Raw genomic sequence first — 20,047 nt, 5'->3', positions numbered from 1 at the left:
GTTCTTAAAAAAAATCCCTGAGAGCAAATATGCTCTCTGGATTTTGTATGAGAGAAAATAATTCCCCTTTTTGGAACAGAGCATAAAATAAAGATTTCACTAATATTCTTATTTGGGTATATATAATATTATACATTTAAATAAAAGAAGAAAAAGGAAAATAAAGTAAAATTTATTAATACATATCATAAATATCCTAAATATCCTATTCTATCCTAAAAGATGAAACTACTAAACTTTATATTTTATGAGCCCTACCCTCCTTTGTTGACTTTACATTTGAGATGACATTACAACTTTTTCCCTTACCCAAAAGTAGTTAGTTTTATTATTTTTTTTTTATATTTTTTTTTTTGTTAAAATTTTATATGGTGTTAGCATATTATTGGTGGGTTGATTAGTTTATTTTATTTTTTTATTTTGTTAGTGTAGTTAAAGTTAGTAATGTTAGATGTTAGAAAATTAGTTAGTATTATTATTTGTTTAAATATTTAGTTAAAGTTTATGTTACGTGTTGAGATATGTTTTAAAGTTAGTAAAGGTTAGTTTTATTTTGTGTTAAGTTATTAAAATTAGTTTAGATTATGCTTGAATTGTTTGTTTTATTTTAAATAAAGTTTGGTCAATTTATAGATTTATCATAAAGGTATTTAATCTGTTAAATGCTAGGATATTATTTAAGATTATATGTTAATATTAGTGTAGTTAGTTATTTTATTTTTATTTTAATATTTTGGTTAGTTAGATTTAGATTTGTTAATTTTTTAATAAAGTAATTTAATTATTTTTTTAATTAGTGTTTTGTTTAATTAATATTACATTGGTTAAGTTAATATTATTTTGATTTAGTTTTAGTTTTAATTTATGTTTTAGTAGTTGGCTAGTTTGTAAATTTAGTGTATGGTTATTTAATGTCTGTAATATTTTAGAGGTAAGTAAATTTAATATTATTTTAGATTAATTGAAATTTAATTTAAAATATATATTATTTTTTCCATGAAAGATTTAATTAATATTAGTGACTTTTTAAAAGCAATTGATAACATAAATCTTATTAAAGTTATTTTAGTGAAAATTAAGATTGATTTTGAAAAGGTGAGTTAGTATGCTTAAATCATATATGATTTGAAAGTATAATGCTTAGACATTATAATTAATTGTATTGGGTTGCGTATGTTAAATAATCAATTAAATAACGAATGTTTAAATATAGTGAATTTTGCCTATACGATGGTTATAAACTAAAATGAAATGTCAAGGTATTGTTAGAGGAACTTATATTCACCCTTCAACATACCTATAGTGTAACTTATGAAACATATATATATATATATATATATATATATATATATATATATATATATATATATATATATATATATATATATATATATATATATATATATATATATATATATATATATATATATATATATATATATATATATATATAATCAAAACCCTTTGAATCATGTAAGTCACAGGCAACCATACATCAAACTTAGTAGATTTAATTAATTTAAGAAAAAAAATTGTGTGCTTTTGCTCTGATATTTTGGGCATGAAAAAGATAAAATAAAGAGGATAGGGTAAGGAGAGATTAAAGTAAATTACTAAAAGGGGAAGTCCTAACAGACACAAGCCCAAGCAACATGTCCATGAATTAAATTATCAAAAGGACTTGGTATAGAACAAATGGAATTAGGAGTAGTGCTTCCTCAATTCCACTGATGTTATAATCGATGGGAACTTTGATGGAAACCAAAAGATGTTTTATGATTCGTCAAATTTTGTAGACATAGAAAGTGCACACACATGAGACAAAATACTATGCATGAATAATAGTTATCCTTTCTCTAATTCATGACAACAATTTTTTTTTGTTAATGTAAGTGAAACACCTGAACTAAAAGATCACATAATTACCATAGCAAAATAAAACCATTGGCTCCATTACTCTTCATGAACATAAATTCATAAAAAGAAACAGACACTCTAGAAAGAAATACTACACAAAGAATAAGAGAACCAGTAGCATTCTTTATTGCATCAAAATACCAGCCTTCAATACATATTACATTCATGTATTTATAGTGTTCCCTCTTCTCATATGATACTATGAGTGAGAGTTCTTTTAATACAAACAGTATACTAAAAACTAATTGTGTCCAAACCAACTCTCTAAATGGTACTAATTAGGTCTATACCCTTGTTTATATCAATTAATGTTTGCATGATCCTTTACATGACTAAAAATAGTAAAAGAAGAAGAAGATAAGAAGAGAGAATCCATGAGATGATCTAGGAGTCACTACAGCTTCAAAAAATGCAAGACCATCCTTCTCTAGGAAATTTTAGGAGTTAAACTTTCGTTGAAATGCACTTTTAGTGTGTCGAATACTAAAAAACTAGAACAATTAGTTAATTGTCAATGAACCAAAACTGATCCAAAACTATCAGCTCACCTTTGGGTCTGGTGCACATTATGAAAAATGCACCTCTATGTTTGGAACAACTTATGAAAAATACACATTAATGTTTGGAGCACCTTATGAAAATTGTACCTTTTTGAAAAGCACACCTTGATGAAAGTTTTCTAAGTCCATAATTTTTTTAAAGTGATAGATTTTTTGTAAGTCAACAATTCTCCAAAAGTGACAAAATTTTGTAAGTCAACAATTCTCCAAAAGTGATAGAATTTTTGTAAGTCCATAATTTTCCAAAAGTGACAAAAAAATTTTTTAGTCCACAATTTTCCAAAAATGGGAAAAAAATTTCTAAGTTCACACCTTTTAAAAGGTGATAGAATTATTTGTATGTACACCATTTTCCAAAAGTGACTGAATTTTTTTTAAGTCCACAATTTTCCAAAAGTGAAATAACTTTTCTAAGTCAACAATTTTCCAAAAGTGACAAAAAAAATTCTAAGTCCACAACTTTCTAGAAAAGTGACAAAAGTTTTTCCAGGTCCACAATTTTCGAAAACTGACAGAATTTCTTCTAAGTTTACAATTTTTAGTTTCCAACATATAGGTCTTGTTGACCTTCAACCAAAATGATGTTTGGATGTACCCTTTGAACTTTTGGATGATGGATATGATTTCTTGAGGATCTAAAAAGTCTAAAGCTTCATACCTTTCTATCACTTCCTTGTGGAAATCATGAACTTCTTGGCTTACTTCTATAAATTCATCTAACTTAGAGTCCAACTCCCTTAGTGTCTCCTTAATTTTAGAGATATATCCAACATCATCCTTAGAGTATACTACACAAAACAATGTTTGAATTTTTGTACAACTATTTTCACATAGAATAGTTGGGTTTTGGAGTCACCATCAAAAATCTATATCTATTTGAATTATAGTATTTATTTTCTTCTAATAGTTTAGCATGCATTATTCGAATATCTTGGATATCTTCATACATACATAACATGACCTTATAACTAACTTGTATATTCTCAATCTAATCATCAATCTTATATTTTTCTTCTCTTCTATAAAATATATTAAAATTAGGTATCTCTCACTTCCAAGTGCAAATCCATGAAGTGTGAGTTCTTGGGAACTTCTTAGAACTTGAAAGTCATGGGTTTGAGTGTGATCTTAGCAGCTATAGAAGATGATGAAGCCATGGTAATCTTGGGGACCTATGTATGTTTTGGATATGCAAACTAACATACCTTAAGACTTAGCACACCTTAGCACTAGCACACATTATAGATTAAGCACACCTTCAAAGTTAGTGTACCTTTGTACTCACACACCTTATCAATTAGCGCATCTTGAAGGAGTTGCACAAGGTTCTCAATTTTATAAAACATAAATATTTCATGATATGAAAATAATTGATGGGTTTGTCTCAAATGAGGTCTACTATACTTATTAATAATCTCTTGGATGATTTATTCTCTCTTTATACTCCAAAATTTTAATGGACTTGAACTCCTTATACTTCTTCTATCTAAAATCCTTAGGCACTTGTGTTGAATATGCACACACAATACACCATAGTAATATTTACTTCTATGGAGGATGAGGATGCTATAATGAGCTACATAGAGGATAAACATTAGTATGCCAGTGCTAGGGGGTTAAAATGATGCTTAACAACTAGACTTGACTGACAAAAAAAACTAATAGAAATTAGTCAATAACTAACAAAAGTAACAATTGTGCACTAGCACACTTAGCACACCTATCCAAGTGTGCTAACTAGGTCAAGCACAATGGTCTACACACCTAGCACACCTTGGGAAGGTGCATAAGAGCACACCTACTAAATAAGTCAAGGAAATGTACATGGCACACCTTGTTAGGGTGCACATGTGCGATGGGTGTGATTGTGTGCACCTTTAGCTTTTATCTAGTACTTGATCGTCTTGGCTAGTAGATTCTAAATGATGCTAACTGACTAGACTCCTACACCTAAACTGCAAAAGTTCCACTGCTTGAGGCACCTTGGAGGATAAACTATTCTAAGGAATGAGATTTAGGGAGTCAAATTGAAAAATGGGGTCCCCATTTTCAAAGTAAAAGATGGGGTGTGTTGTGGAACCACAATAGATATCTAAGGAGGGTAAAAGTACAAAGTTGTGTCACCTTTTAGGTTGACTTGTCAGAATGATTGAATTTGAGTGTTTCTTTCTAAAAATCTATTTTTTTTAAAAATATATCATCTAGATAGACTCATTCTAGCTAAGTTATATATGGTCTCACACTTTTCCAATTGGAAATGTCTATTAAATGCACTCTTTATACTAGTTTTTGTCTAATTACTAAAGAAATTAAATTATTTCAGAAAAGTGGCATTTTAATAAATCTTGCATTAGATCAGAGACAAGAATATTCTCGTATAGATTTTATTGTGTTTTAATTAGATATATTATATTGTAATTAAAAATTTCTACAACCGTGTATTTTAACACTCAAAAATATGTCAATTTTGGGAAAGAAAAAAAAAAGATTATATAAAAAAAAAACTAAAAATTATATAACATTCTAGATTAGAGAATCCTCTTCTAGAATGTATAACTTTTCTCTAGGTTATAATAGATTTGTTCTGAAAAATGTGGTGGGAGATGAAAACTATGAATTTCAAGTGAGTTGAGATTTTAATACTTGGAGAAGAGAAAATATAGGTCTAAAGCCAATTTTTATTTTTGATTGTTCTAGATATATATGTTATCTATCACATACTTTGACATCAAAGGGAAATATGTTTATTTCCATATAGTTTTGCGGTGAGAACTAGAACCCTAATTTATGGCATTTTTTAGCACCTAAAAAATGGTCTATAAAAATTAGAAAAACATATCAATTCTTATTCCAAATAATTAATAAGAATTATAATAGTAAACTTCATCCATTTATACACATTTCATTAGTTTACTTCATTTTTAAATTCAAACTAATAATACTATATTTATGTCATTGAAGGTGAAAAATTATACTTTTGTTAACCTTTTCCTTTACAAAAGGGTGACACAGGTTTGTGCTTTTACCCATGAATAAGGACTAGAATTGTAACAAGAATGAATGTTTTCCTCTAATTGAGTCATGGACACAAGTCATTGTTGCAAGGGGCTAAGGTTTAAATTCACAGCCAAAACCATTAAATGATTTAATGGATAAATTTTGAGGCCAAATGGTTTATAGGAAAATTCTGAAAATTAGAATCTTTAAATAGATTGTCTATATGCTCATTGTAAAATATACATGTTTATATTTTTGTATCTGCATACATATATATATATATATATATATATACACACATTATAATTATAATTATAATTATATATATATATACATATATATATATATATATGTATATATATATATAGATATGTATATATACATATGTATGTATATATATATATATACATATGTATATATATATATATACATATGTATATATATATATATACATATGTATATATACATATATATACATATATACATATATATATATATACATGTATATATATATATATACATATATGTATATGTATATATATATACATATATATATATATATATATATATAAGAGTTCCTTTAAAAAGAATTTGCAAATGTTTCTTTAAAAATTATATATATATGTATATATATACATATATATATATATACATATATGTATATATATACATATATATATGTATATATATATATATGTATATATATATATATATATATATATATATATATAAGAGTTCCTTTAAAAAGAATCTGCAAATATTTCTTTAAAAATTATATATGAAAAATCATTATTTGAAACATTTTTCAAAAATATATAATATATTTATAAGTCTGAAATTGTTCATAGTAAACGATTTGTGAAAAATATATTCGTACGCGATAGTATGTGAAATTTTTATTTTCAAAACCTCTGTTTTAAGAAGGGCGGGGGTTTCTGTTCCACCTGACCCATTCTTTACAGCCGCGAGCAGTGGGCCTGCTGTTGCCGGTACTACGATTGCCGTCACAGGCCCTGCGACAGAGGCAGGCTGCATGGCGTTGCCGTATATAAATGGTGGTGCGAGTATAAACTCGCCTTTGTTTATAAATACATTCAGCTTTGTTATAAGTCGCTTAAACAAAATTAAATTTTGTATTAAAATTAAATATTAATTTTTATATGCATTAGTAAATATTGTTATATGTTATTTATTATATATATATATATATATATATATATATGTATATATATGTATATATATGTAATAATAATGAAATTTTAATATTCAAAGTCATTTAGAGTTTTTAAATAAATAATATGGGTTTTAATTAATCAAAATTACTTAATTAGAATTTAGTCTAATTAAGGTAAATTTAAAAGTTATAACATTTAAATTATCAAATATGTTAGCCCTTTTCAATATTATAAATTGAGTTATGATAACTCAATACCTGAATAACGTATAACATATATTCTTAAAAACTTTTAGATAATTGAGTTCTAAGAGTTAGAGGGAAAAACTTTTATCTATCAACAATTACGTGGGCTAGGAAAAACATACAAAATGTTTCTCCATTCATTCCAACTTGGAACGTAAACTGAGACTTTTGCATTTAAGTTGTAAACTTAGCAAAACCAAAACATGTGTTTACATTGTGTATTCTTTATGCTATTGTTCTGGGTTTTGGGTTGACTAGTGTTGACCAGTATAGGACGTCTACCAGAGGCTTGGGGGTTATGTGATTGTGATGCCATGATGATGTTTTAATCTCGATCTTTATAACCCAACCATGGTTATGTGATGGAATGCTCTATGTATTGGATGTGAATACTGATTGTTATAGTTGAGATTCTTATTTATGAGACACTTGACTTAACCATTATTTTTGTTCATTGATTAGTTATCCTTGGTTATTTTCTAGTCGCCATGATGGGACTGAAATGTGCATTTATTCTTGACGATGTCATGTTGTGACATGTTTGACTCAACCATTTTTGGAGTCTTTGATCAGTGTGTTTGAGATATATTTTTTCAATTGAGAACCATTAGACACTTTTGATTATTTTTGATGATTTTGAGATTAATGATTCCATGAGCATTAGGGTAGGATATCTGCATGTAGTGATGGGAAGTGGCTTGCAATGGGGGCTGGGGCCCTAAGAGGCTGCTAGGGTACCTCATTGTAAGTTGGATTAATAAGTGATAACATTCACACCTAATACTAATTGAATGAACCTAAAAAGATAAGTGTTTTTTTCTCGCCCATGCCTCGAGGTCTTGTATAGGCTAGGATGGGAGTAGTGAGAACGCATGGTTGCGACCTTGCATTCCATAGTATGCCTTGTCAGTATGAGAGGATACTAGTGGCCGCATGAGGTCAGTGTGGACCCATGGAGTTTAGCTAACTGCCAGGTTAACTTGTACATGATAAATGCGATGACACTTTCCCGCTTGCATAGTAGGTTCCTACATGTCATTGTGTGTCTCTGGGAAGCAGATGTCAGTTTCATGATTGGAACCTTTTAGTTAGTATACTTTTAGGATTCCTAGACTATAGAGGTTTGTGCTATGTGTTATGGATAGCCTGTTTGGGACTTGAGATTATCTCCTTAGCACGGTGGGAGTGGACCACGCGGTCAGGTGGTAGTGTATTTTCCACTCTTATCATTTGAGATTCATTGAGACATCATGGTTGATGTGTCCTTCGTGATGGTGGATATGTATCCTTTCATTGATGATTAGCATATGTTAAATGATGTTATCTTATGATTATATTTGCATGTTAGATTACTTTCTACATATGATGTTGTATATGTTAGGAGTGATATTCCTACTATGTTAATACCGATGATCTCTTCGGTGATTTGGGATGTTACGCACGAAGGGATGGCTAGGGCCCACGATGGTCTAATGATGCTATTAACGGTTGGGAGGAACCGTGCACTTAGTTAGTTATGTTTGATCTTACGATGGATGATGATGTATCATGTGTATCATGTGATTTTCTTTGATGTATCATGGATTAGAATAGTATGATGTACCTTATTTCACATATGTATATTCTTTTAAGCCTTCATACCCTGTGACATGTACGGTGGATGATTGAGCATTTGGAAATGTAATGTATGAACATTGGACTTATCATTATTATTTCATGTGGATATTGTACTAGATGGACTCATGTATGTTAGTTAATTGAGATGTAACTCAACGTTAAGGGATTCTTAAAGAATGAAATCGGTTATGTATGTTATGTTTAGTTTTAGATGGACATTGCTATTGCTTCTGTTATTATGTACAAGTTATATGTGGTATTTACTTTCATGTTATTTAAAAAAAAAAAAAGTTACCGAACTTAGTGAAATTCTAGGTTAATTCTTTGGATCCCTTAGTGGGGCATTACATTTGGTATCAGAGCCCGAGTTTCTACATTGGGAGCTCTGGGTATTTTGGAACAACTAGAACTGTGAAGTATTAAGTGTATCTCTTCAACTTTAAACTAGGTGAACTAAAACAGAACCTGAACTATTACTTGAATATTTTTCATACTTCAACACTTAGTTTTCAAAACTAGAGATTTTACTTAAACCTAAACATAGAATTGAACTTAGTCTATTGCAAATATGTGTCTTTTGACTGTAATAGTACCTTGTTCTATTGTAAGATGGTGTCTGGGACTAGGTCTTCTGTTAGAGGCCATGGTAGAGGCCGAGGAAGAGGCTGTGGTCATGGAAGAGCTGTCAGTGCCCATGAGTCTACCCATGAGGGATCAGATCCTGTAGAGAGTAGGGAAGAGCACTCTAATAGGCAGTAGGAAGAGAGCCATAGAGAGGACCAAGCTGAGTCTGAAGAGGTTGGTTTGAGAGAGATGATGCAGACTATTGTAGAATGTCTACCTCCTGTTCAAGAATAGCCTAAAGTGCATCAGACAGAACAAGAGCATAGATCCAGATCTAGAAGTCCTCAAAAGAATCGTCAGAGGTCCATTGTGTCCACTTAGATGAAGGATCTTTCAAGATCCAAGGTCAAGCCTTTCAATGGGCAAGGTTCTGGTTATGTCGTCGAGCAGTGGCTGATTTCCCTCGACAGGATTTTTGCCATGCAGGATTTTGACAGCAATGTTAAGGAAAGATTTGTGATCACTAATTTAGAGAATTTTGGGGCCACTTGGTGGACGATTGAGGAGAAGAAGTTGGGAATCGATATGAGCAATGTCACGTGGGAACTATTCTTAGAGAGTTTTCATGAACGATTTCTACCAGAGGAATGGAAACTACAAAGGGCAGATGAGTTTCATAATCTCAAGCAATACACTTTGTCAGTGACTGAGTATGAGCGTAAGTTTTATGAGCTTATGCCCTTTTCAGGGTCTAGTGAAAATTCAGCTCAATTGACACAACACTTTATTAGGGGTTTGAATAACCATATAATTGGGGGTATCAAGGTATTTGAGCCAAAAACTCTCAAGGATGCGGTACATTGAGAAATCCTTGTTGAGGAAAGTGTCAACCTTGGTCAAGGTGGTTTTGTAGGAGCACCAGCAGCATCAAGATCTAAAGGCAACTTCAATTCAGGTGGTAACAAGAAGCCTTTCTTTTCTAAGGGGAAATAGTATCAGCAGCAGTCTCAGCAGATGCAACAGCAGAAGGGATCAAATTCTCAAGCTCAAGGTGGTGGAAAAGGTTCTAACTTTAAGAACAAACACAATGCTCAATGCAATAAATAGAATCAATCCAATCAGCCAGTTCAGAGTAGCCAGTCTTTTGTAAGCAGGAATAGTCGCTAGCAATCTAATGTACCACCTATGGGAAGAGGATCTGGCAGGAATACAAAATGTTTTTCATGTGGTTAGATTGGACATTATGCAGCTCAGTGTCCACAGCGAGCACCTCAGTTTTTAGGACCTAGGCCTACAACTTGAGAACCCACAGTTGGTGATGCAGGGAGAGCTCATAGAGTTTTTGCAGCAGTTGATCAGCGTCAGGCAGATCATCAGGGAACAGTGGTTGAGACCACAGGTGTTATTCGAGGTATATCTCTTTTAGTATTGTTTGATTTAGGAGCTACAGATTCATTTATTTTTCCATCTATAGTTTCTAAGTGTAAGTTGGATGCGATGAAGCAAGATCATGGTTGGCAAGTGGAACTAGCCTCAAGGATTAAAGACTCCACAAATTTTGTAGTTCATAAGTGTGGGCTTAGCTTAGGGAGCTTTGATACAGTAGAGGATCTTTGAGTCATACCCCTTGGTTCCTATGATGTGGTTCTAGGCATGGACTGGCTTGGATCTCATAGAGCCAGTATAGATTGTAGGAAGAAGATTATTTTGTGCCAAGATGACCAAGGGAATGATGTGAAGATAGTTGGGATATCGAGGCTTATATCTCTACAGATGATTTCTGCTATGTAATTGAAGCAAAGATTCCGTAAGGGATGTCAGATATTTGTTGTTATGGTAAATGATCTTGATGAGGAAGATCCTGTGAGGAAGACTTTAGATCACCTGATTTTATAGGAGTACACAGATGTCTTTCCAAGTGAGATTCCAGGCATGCCTCCAAAGAGGGACATTGATTTTAGCATTGATCTAATTCTTGGAGCGGAGCCTATCTCTAAAGCTCGTTATCGTATGACTACTCAGGAACTGGGTGAGCTATGTCTTCAGCTAGAGAAACTTCTGGCCAAAGGGAGCATTCAACCTAGTGTATCACCATGGGGAACTCTAGTGCTCTTTGTGAAGAAGAAAGATGATTCGTTGCGCCTTTGTATTGACTATAGACAGTTGAACAAGGTAACTATTAAGAACAGATATCCTTTGCCTAGGATTGATGACTTATTTGATCAGATCAAGGGAGCTACAGTATTCTCCAAGATTGACCTTAAGTCAGGATACCACCAGCTTCAGATTAAGGAAGCAGATATTCACAAGACCACTTTTCAAATGCGCTATGGGCATTATGAGTTCACAGTGGTACCTTTTGGGTTGACTAATGCTCCATCAGTGTTCATGAGTTTGATGAATGGTGTTTTTCAATCATATCTTGACAAGTTTGTTCTCGTGTTTCTTGATGACATATTGATATTTTCTAAGACTCAGAAGGAGCATGAGGAACACCTGCGGTTGGTATTGCAGTGTTTGAGAGGCAATCAACTTTATGCCAATGCCGCTAAGTGTGAATTCTTCAAATCGAAGATTCAGTATTTAGCACATGTTATCTCAGGTGATGGTATTTTAGTGGATCCTGCAATGATTCAGGCCATAATAGATTGTCCTACCCTGACTAATGTATCAGAGATTCGTAGTTTCATGGGTTTAGCTAGTTATTATCGCAGATTTGTCCAAAACTTCTCTAGGATAGCACATCCTATTACTTCTCTTCAGAGGAAAGGTAAGAAGTTTGTGTGGACAGAGAAATGTGAGGAAGCATTTTAGAGGCTCAAGGAGCTTTTGACTAGTGCACCGATTTTAGCTGTACCTGAACCAAAAGGTGATTTCATGGTGTGTACAGATGCTTCTCTTGAAGGAATTGGAGTAGTGTTGATGCAGAACAGATGGGTGATTGCGTATGAATCATGCAAGCTCAAGGATCATGAGTTAAATTACCCTACACATGATCTTGAGTTAGTAGTAGTAGTTCATTCTTGACAAGGTGGAGACATTTCTTGTTGGGGCACAGATTTGAGCTACATAGTGATCATTGTAGTCTTCAATACATTTTTACTCAGCCTAATTTGAATGCTCACCAGAGACAATGGATGGAATTTTTATGCGAGTATGATTTTGAGGTTAAGTACATTCAGGGTAAGGAGAATGTGGTGGCAGATGCTTTGAGTCGCAGGAGACATGTGGTAACATCGATGACTCTTAGTGTGGATTTGAGGAGTCGGATTCTTCAGGCACTTCCTATGGATTCTTGGTATCAAGAAGTGTGCAGAGAGATAGATTCAGGAAGACCCTTGGAAGGTAAGTTTGGAGGTTACGTTTGAGAATCAGATGGTCTTTTGAGACATTTGGGGAGGATTTATGTACCATTACCGGATGAGCTTCACACCTTGATTCTGGCAGAAGTGCATCGTACACCTTACTCAGCACATCCAGGTGTCAAGAAGATGCATTCTGATTTGAGACGTTTGTTCTTTTGGTCCGAGATGAAGCGAGATATTGCTGATTTTGTGGCTAGGTGTCTTGAGTGTCAAAGAGTCAAGGCAGAACACTAGCACATGGCACGACTATTGCATCCTAATCTCATTCCTTCTTGGAAATGGGATATCATCTGCATGGATTTTATAGTAGGATTACCTATGATAGTTTGACATCATGATGCTATCATGGTTACCGTTGATCAGTTGACTAAGGTGGTGCATTTTTCACCGATCAGGTCTTCCTACACAATAGCTTCTATAGCGAATGTCTTCATGCGTGACATTGTGAGATTACATGGCATTCCTAGAAAGATAATTTTTGACAGGGATCCTGTATTCACATCTGCATTTTGGACATCATTGCAACATGAGCTTGGAGCGCAGCTAAACTTTAGTTTGGCATATCATCCAAAGACTGATGGTCAGACAGAGAGGGTGAATCAGGTTTTGGAGGATATGTTACAAATGTATGTGATGGATAGGTAGGCACATTGGGAGGACTATCTCTACCTAGTGGAGTTTTCTTACAACAATGGCTATCATAGTTCTATTGGCATGGCACCTTTTCAGGCATTATACGGATGTCCTTGTCATACACCGTTGAGTTGGGATAGCCTCAAGGATCACATTCTATTGGGACCTGAGATGCTTTGTAATATGGACCAAAAAGTAGTGCGTATCTGTGAGTATTTGACTATGCAACAGGATAGGCAGAAGAAGTATGCTGATGCCCATAGGATTGATAAGTAATTTTCTATGGGTGATAAGGTTTTGTTGAGAGTGCGACCATGAAAGACTCTGATCTAGTACAGAAAGGGTTCTAAGCTAGCACCTCACTTTGTGGGACCATTCAAGATTTTGGAGAGGATAGGCCTGGTTGCTTACCATCTTGCTCTACTGCCCAGTCTAGCTCACATTCATGATGTTTTCCATGTTTCAGTGCTTATGTAGTATATTCCTAATATTGTGCATGTTCTTGATTGGAATGCATTGCAGGTACAGGACAGGCAGCAGGCTTTAGAGCCGGTTCGTATTCTAGAGCAGTGGGAGTTGACCCTCAGGGGTCGAACCATCGAGCAGGTAAGGGTCCAATGGGACCCTACTAATGATTCTTCAGCTACTTGGGAGGATGTGGCTAGATTGAGAGAGTTATATCCCTATTTTTTTTAGGCTTCCAGGAGTAAGCCTAATTCACGAGGGGGTGGATGTAGTGCCTACCCTCGTTCACATCTTTTCTAGACTTATTGTTGCTATTATTATCAAACTATGTAGACTAGTTTTATGTTGAAGGTTTAGTGGTCTTGTTTTGACACTATCAGATATTATGATAGGGATTCAATTGATATATGATGAGATCATTTAGACTTTACATTTCATGTATGTATGATGATCATTACACTGTTTTCAGTTATTAATGATGATTAGTTAGATGGTTTATTATCTCATATATTTTATTATGGTTACTTACCCCATACTTGCATGTGTATGGTGTGCGTGTTTTCTTATTCTATGGCATTACTGATGTGGTTAAGGAAGGGAGTTGTAGTCACCTGCTTAGTCGGGATCTACAGGACGCACCACTTCGTGTCATTTCCTATTTAGCTTAGCATTATATATTGTATGTACATGCATGGTTTTTCTACAGGTTGTAGGTATCGGGTATTGACTTTCCTGAATTGCCAGGATGAGCGTACCCCATTATACTATCTCAATGCTAAGAGAAGGGAGATAAATTCTCAAATCCAAATCCCAAACCTAAAAACCATTTGGCCTAGTGAGTTAGGACAAGTATCGGAGTTTAATACCCACCGAATGTGTCGGATGACATATTTCGTGATTTTTAACCCTTTAGATTTATTTTGTATGATTTGTTCTATGATGGGTTTTCATATTTTATCTTGGAGGTCTATGGTGAATTTTCCATTAATTAAGTCTTAATAAATAGATTTAATTAATAAATTATTTATTTAAGAAAATTAATAAATGGTGGTGCGAGTATAAACTCGCCTTTGTTTATAAATACATTCAGCTTTGTTATAAGTCACTTAAACAAAATTTGATTTTGTATTAAAATTAAATATTAATTGTTATATGCATTAGTAAATATTGTTATATGTTATTTATTATATATCTATATATATGTAAATATATGGGTATATATATATATATATATATATATATATATATATATATATATATATATATATATATATATATATATATATATATATATGTATATATATGTAGATATATGTAGATATATGTAATAATAATGAAATTTTAATATTCAAAGTTATTTAGAGTTTTTAAATAAATAATATGGGTTTTAATTAATCAAAATTACTTAATTAGAATTTAGTCTAATTAAGGTAAATTTAAAAGTTATAACATTTAAATCATCAAATATTTTAGCCCTTTTCAATATTATAAATTGAGTTATGATAACTCAATACTAGAATAATGTATAACGTATATTCTTAAAAACATTTAGATAATTGAGTTCTAAGAGTTAGAGGGAAAAACTTTTATCTATCAACAATTATGTGGGCTAGGAAAAACATACAAAATGTTTCTCCATTCATTATCCAACTTGGAACGTAAACTGAGACTTTTGCATTTAAGTTGTAAACTTAGCAAAACCAAAACATGTGTTTACATTGTGTATTCTTTATGCTATTGTTTTGGGTTTTGGGTTGACTAGTGTTGACCAGTATAGGATGTCTACCAGAGGCTTGGGGGTTATGTGATTGTGATGCCATGATGATGTTTTAATCTCGATCTTTATAACCCAACCATGGTTATGTGATGGAATGCTCTGTGTATTGGATGTGAATACTGATTGTTATAGTTGAGATTCTTATTTATGAGACACTTGACTTAACCATTATTTTTGGTCATCAATTAGTTATCCTTGGTTATTTTCTAGTCGCCATGATGGGACTGAAATGTGGATTTATTCTTGATGATTTCATGTTGTGACATGTTTGACTCAACCATTTTTGGAGTCTTTGATCAATGTGTTTGAGATATTTTTGGTAATTGAGAACCATTGGATACTTTTTATTATCAGTGATGCTTCAGTTGCCAATAGAGAGTTTTTGTGGTCATGATTTTCTATGGATGTTTGCTCATGGAGATTTGATGCTTTTATTTGATCATTTTATCATGGATTATTTTTGTGATTTTGAGATTTATGATTCCATGAGCATTAGGGTAGGATAATTGCCTGTAGTGACGGGAAGTGGTTTGCAATGGGGGCCAGGGCCCTAAGAGGCTACCAGGGTAACTCATTATAAGTTGGATTAATAAGTGATAACATTCACACCTAATACTAACTGAATGAACCTAAAAAGATAAGTGTTTTTTTCTCGCCCATGCCTTATGTGCTTGTATAGGCTAGGATGGGAGTAGTGAGAATGCATGGTTGTGACCTTGCATTCCATAGTATGCCTTGTAATTATGAGAGGATACTAGTGGACGCATTAGATCAGTATGGACTCGTGGATTTTAGCTAATTGAAAGGGTAACTTGTATGTGATAAATGCGATGTCACTTTCCCACTTGCATAGTAGGTTCCTACATGTCATTGTGTGCCTCTGGGAAGTAGATGTCAGTTTTTTGATTAGGACCTTTGAGTTAGTATTCTTTTAGGATTCCTAGACTATAGAGGTTTGTGCTATATGTTATGGATAGCCTGTTTGGGACTTCAGATTATCTCCTCAGCATGGTGGGAGTGGACCACTTAGGTACCATGTGGTCGGGTGGTAGTGTATTTTCCACTCTTATCATTTGAGATTCATTGAGACATCATGGTTGATGCATCGTTCAGGATGGTGGATATGTATCCTTTCATTGATGATTAGCATATGTTAGATGATGTTATCATATGCTTATATTATCATGTTAGATTACTTTCTAGATATGATGTTGTATATGTTAGGAGTGATATTTCTACTATGTTAATACTGATGATCTCTTCGGTGATTTGGGATGTTACGCATAGAGGGATTGTTAGGGCCCACAATGGTCTAATGATGCTATTAACGGTTGGGAGGAACCGTGCACTTAGTTAGTTATGTTTGATCTTACGATGGATGATGATGTATCATGTGTATGATGTGATTGTCTTTGATGTATCATGGATTAGAATAGGATGATGTACCTTATTTCACATATGTATATTCTTTTAAGCCTTGATACCCTGTGACATGTACAATGGATGATTAAGCATTTGGAAATGTAATGTATGAACATTGGACTTATCATTATTATTTCATGTGGATATTGTACTAGATGGACTCATGTATGTTAGTTAATTTAGATTTACCTCAACCTTAAGGGATTCTTAAAGAATGAAATCGGTTATGTATGTTATGTTTACTTTTAGATGGACATTGCTATTGCTTCCATTATTATGTACAAGTTATATGTGGTATTTACTTTCATGTTATTTAAAAAAATAAAAAATGTTACCAAACTTAGTGAAATTCTAGGTTAATTCTTTGGATCCCTTGGCAGGGAATTACATACATTGTTAGAAATAACCTAGATAACCTTATAGACCTTCATTATAAAGAAGGGTTTTAACCACCTAGATGATTCTAGGAATTATAACCCTATATTTTGAGGCTAACCATCCCTAAAGTTAGATGATTTATCTTTTCTTCCATTGGAACATGCCCCTAAAATCATTCAAAATTCATATGATTTTTTGGGATATTTTTATTTTTTATTATAAAAAAAGAAACTTTTTGAGACTATAAATGTTAACTTCTTAACCGAATTTATTGTTATAACACATTTTTGAAAAGGCACAAAGTTATCTACTAGCTCAAGCTGTCATATGTGAACCATGCAAATGTTTAAAGTATTTCCAAACCCTCTAAATCCTTCATAGATGAGTTCAATTTTTTGTACCCCTCTTCCCAAAAAACAAAAAAAAATAAAAAAATCTTTCAGACTAGACTTGATCTTACCATGAAACATTACCATAAATATGATATAACTAAGGCAAACCTCTAGAGGAATAGATTAGAACATTATGAGCATTAATAAATAATTTACTAATGTAAAATATAAATTAAGAAAGTCTTTTTAAGGTAACATATAGTGTATATTAAGAAAAAAAGATGTATATTAGGGAAAGGGAAAGAGAGACCTTCAAACATAATCTTCTAAAGGGCCCAAATTTGATTAGCACTACCCAAACTAGAGAATGCAAAAGGTGTCAATGTTGAATTTTAGTATTCTAATTCCCACATTTATAAAACATAGATATCTTTCTAAATGATTTTATTTCTCTTTAATTTTATGTATTTAATTGATTTGATTAGTGAGAGTAAGCTGACTAATTAAATTGTAAGTATATGTAGAAGCATATATGAATGCTAAAAACATAAAAGGACCAGATCCATAAAATTAAAAAATTTCTATGAAATGAAAAATAAACTGAACTTGAGGTCGAATAGGAGAAGCCAAATCAAATCTTAAAATAGGCTATCAAACTATGTCAAAATCTAAAATAAAAACAAATCTATAACTGTAAAATTGAGATCTATGGATCTTGAAAATTAAAGATTATTTGGTAAAGATTGACCTAGAGGGACTACATCAACATGGATTGAAGTATAGGTCAACCTTAACTTGTGCTGTATGAAAAAATAAGTCTAAAAGTTTCACAAAAATATGAAACCCTAGTTATAAAATTTGAATTTGTTGCTTTTGAATTTTTCATGGGGGAGGAGGACAAATGTCCTTAGTCAATACATGTTATAATATAAACTTGAAATGAGAACACATATAAAAGGAAAGATAAATGTAAATATTCACCTTACTTTACAAATATATATGGATTGATTTAGATATACTATCCATAAAGATATATGATTTCTTAAATATAGGTGTGCGATTTAGAATGTAGGATTTATCCATAAATGTAATAGATCTAAAACTAGAAAACGATAGAACCATGGATGTGAGTATTCTTGTTAATAATTGAATAGTTGAATCCTTAAATAACACTTATAATATTTCTCGCAAATGATGAATTGTATGCATTCTTATGTGTGTACTAAATAATAATGGATAAATTTCATATAGAGTAGATCTAGTGCACATAAAAAGAGATTATTAAATGGAATGAATAGGCTTTCTTTTATAGTGATTTAAGAATTATAGTTGAAAGGGTTGATAATAAGAGGTAGGAAAATAAATTAAAGACCCCAAGATGGGTTAGGGGTTCTAAATCAATGATATCTAAGGTCATATTAGGTATATATTATATTTTTAAATCTTAGATAAGAGATATTAGTCAGTGTTGATTGTTTTGGAGCCTTAACAACAATTTCATTTTTAGAAAACTAATGTTGGATGATAATTCAAAGAAAAATCTCATCTCAATGCTATCCATTTTATGAGCCAATATTATTTTTTAATTATTATGGGACTTGTAGCATAGTTTGAGACAATATATTTCTTACAAGTCTTCAAATTGTCTATTGTGAGTGCATTGTTTTGCAAGATTTAAAAATAATTAATGTCACTATTGTTATCCTTGTATATATGATAAACATTACTTGAATTTTTTTTTTAAATATTAAGGATCTTAATATTTTCAAATATATTATAAATTATAGAGTATATTGTGGCATCAAATAGATAGAAACTATTATGATGAAGGAAATGGATCTATGAGGTTTTGTATCATATTGTGAAAAATTCTTATTTAGGAATGATACATCATACGTCAATTTTTAGAGGAAATGTGTGTGATGTGCAAGAAGATGATTGATAATTTGTACAATAGATGGGTGTATTTTTTATAGGACTAGAGGGGAATCCAATGTACATAATTGGAGGCATAGGAAATAGTTAGAGGAGATGTGTAATCTCAAAGAAAATAGGTCTCATTGTGCATGGGAGGTGAGAAAGTTCATTTTGTGAATTTTTTTTAGGTTCTACAATTAAGAGATAAACTAATGTAGTAAGTTTGGTACTTTTTAATTGAGTGACAAGGATTGGTGACCATGCTTCAAAAATTCCTCTAGAAGGATTAGATTCAAAACCCTTGTAATGTTTCGCTCTTGTTTAAATTTATATAATAAAGGAGGGAATGTTGGGGCTTTAATTAAGTTAGATTAATCTTATAGATTATATTAATAATTTTGAACTCAAATATGTTCAATTATGGAGAATTATATTCCCTTAAGTGTTTACCCAGAGGAATACTAGTCTTATATAACCAATACTAATTAAATTTTACCATTTAATGATGTAGATATATCAATTGAAGTGTTGTATTTAAGAAAAATTCTATTGCCTTTAGTTTTTGTTGTGAGTTTTTGAGCTTCTAAGTTAGTTGGCAAGAGGTAAGTAAGTCCTTTGACATCCATCAAATTGAAATATTTATGTCGATGAGTTTACGATCCCTCCAATAGAATCTACAATTT

The sequence above is a fragment of the Cupressus sempervirens genome, chromosome 10 (genome assembly GCF_028749045.1).
Source record: "Cupressus sempervirens isolate cs-2001-9-10 chromosome 10, ASM2874904v1, whole genome shotgun sequence".
Taxonomy (NCBI): Eukaryota; Viridiplantae; Streptophyta; class Pinopsida; order Cupressales; family Cupressaceae; genus Cupressus; species Cupressus sempervirens.
The sequence above is the reverse complement of the archived record's forward strand: the minus strand, read 5'-3'. Positions refer to the sequence as shown.